Consider the following 2,500-nt stretch of genomic DNA (forward strand, 5'->3'; position numbering starts at 1 on the left):
AGTGTAGTCCTCTCTTCACCCTGTTGCTGAGTGTAGTCCTCTCTTCACCCTGTTGCTGAGTGTAGTCCTCTCTTCACCCTTTTGCTGAGTGTAGTCCTCTCTTCCCCCTGTTGCTGAGTGTAGTCCTTTCTTCACCCTTTTGCTGAGTGTAGTCCTCTCTTCCCCCTTTTGCTGAGTGTAGTCCTCTCTTCACACTTTTGCTGAGTGTAGTCCTCTCTTCACCCTGTTGCTGAGTGTAGTCCTCTCTTCACCCTGTTGCTGAGTGTAGTCCTCTCTTCACCCTGTTGCTGAGTGTAGTCCTCTCTTCACCCTGTTGCTGAGTGTAGTCCTCTCTTCACCCTGTTGCTGAGTGTAGTCCTCTCTTCACCCTGTTGCTGAGTGTAGTCCTCTCTTCACCCTGTTGCTGAGTGTAGTCCTCTCTTCACCCTGTTGCTGAGTGTAGTCCTCTCTTCACCCTGTTGCTGAGTGTAGTCCTCTCTTCCCCCTTTTGCTGAGTGTAGTCCTCTCTTCCCCCTGTTGCTGAATGTAGTCCTCTCTTCCCCCTTTTGCTGAGTGTAGTCCTTTCTTCCCCCTTTTGCTGAGTGTAGTCCTCTCTTCACCCTTTAGCTGAGTGTAGTCCTCTCTTCCCCCTGTTGCTGAGTGTAGTCCTCTCTTCCCCCTTTTGCTGAGTGTAGTCCTCTCTTCACCCTGTTGCTGAGTGTAGTCCTCTCTTCACCCTTTAGCTGAGTGTAGTCCTCTCTTCACCCTGTTGCTGAGTGTAGTCCTCTCTTCACCCTTTAGCTGAGTGTAGTCCTCTCTTCACCCTGTTGCTGAGTGTAGTCCTCTCTTCACCCTGTTGCTGAGTGTAGTCCTCTCTTCACCCTCAGTTTTGCTGAGTGTAGTCCTCTCTTCATATCAGCTGGTTAATGAGGGTAGCATCTAGAAGATTGCTGTGGACACATCAGCTGGTTAATGAGGGTAGCATCTAGAAGATTGCTGGGGACACATCAGCTGGTAAATGAGCGTAGCATCTAGAAGATTGCTGGGAACACATCAGCTGGTTAATGAGCGTAGCATCTAGAAGATTGCTGGGGACACATCAGCTGGTTAATGAGGGTAGCATCTAGAAGATTGCTGGGAACACATCAGCTGGTTAATGAGCGTAGCATCTAGAAGATTGCTGGGGACACATCAACTGGTTACTGAGGGTAACATCTAGAAGATTGCTGGGGACACATCAGCCGGTTAATGAGGGTAGCATCTAGAAGATTGCTGGGGACACATCAACTGGTTAATGAGCTTAACAGTTACGTTGAGTCCTAAAATCTTCCAAAGGCAAATGTAGTGTGGGAGCAGCTAAAAACCAGCAATCAAATAAACAAACAAAGAAATTGAACGTACCAAGGTCTCCCACATCCTGCACCAACCCGCCCACTGCGTTCCCCAAGTTGCCGACGGTGTTGCCAAGGGTGTTGCCCAAGCTGCCCACGGTGTTGCCAAGGGTGTGTGTGTGTGTGTGTGTGTGTGTGTGTGTGTGTGTGTGTGTATGTGTATGTGTGTGTGCGTGCGTATGTGTGTGTGTATGTGTGTGTATGTGTGTGTGTGTGTGTAATAAGCATTTCTCTAAATCTACCCGACGGATTTCAATGAAAATTGATACATATTGTTCTGAGGTAATTTTTCTGCGTTTGTTGAAAGCGCTATGTAATGACCTAATTTTTTCGTCATTTTTGAGTTTCAAAAAGTGGTGAGGCCGCACTGTGATGGCAACATTTGCAAAGCTATTATTTCTTCTAAATGTTGTCCAAGTTGTCTTTGATTCGGTCCTTTTTATTGCATTGCTTTTTTTCTTTGTTGCTTAACAATTGTTTATGAAATGTTCTTTCAAAGTTTACCGGGTTTTTTTTCTCTCACGTTTTAAAAATATCAATAACGAAAGTGATATCGTTATATTCCTTATTCCTTTTCCTGAATCCAAAAACATACAGTTGGGTAGTGTTAGATTGAACATGTGCATAAAATAAATTAACTTAACTCCACAGACCTGCCCAGAGGTTCAGGCAAAACAAGACCATTCTTTAACCTTGACGCGTACAACAAAAATAATAAATGACTGCATTCTGGTCATGGTTTGTTTGTTTGTTTGCTTAACGCCCAGCCGACCACGAAGGGCCATATCAGGGCGGTGCTGCTTTGACATATAACGTGCGCCACACACAAGACAGAAGTCGCAGCACAGGCTTCATGTCTCACCCAGTCACATTATTCTGACACCGGACCAACCAGTCCTAGCACTAACCCCATAATGCCAGACGCCAGGCGGAGCAGCCACTAGATTGCCAGTTTTAAAGTCTTAGGTATGACCCGGCCGGGGTTCGAACCCACGACCTCCCGATCACGGGGCGGACGCCTTACCACTAGGCCAACCGGGCCGGTTCTGGTCATGGTGAGAAATGTGTGATGTATTAATTCAGTAGATGGACATTGGTGCCGCATGTCACTTACACAAAAGGTTCAGCCA

Source organism: Littorina saxatilis, linkage group LG13 (assembly GCF_037325665.1).
Source record: "Littorina saxatilis isolate snail1 linkage group LG13, US_GU_Lsax_2.0, whole genome shotgun sequence".
NCBI classification, from domain to species: domain Eukaryota; kingdom Metazoa; phylum Mollusca; class Gastropoda; order Littorinimorpha; family Littorinidae; genus Littorina; species Littorina saxatilis.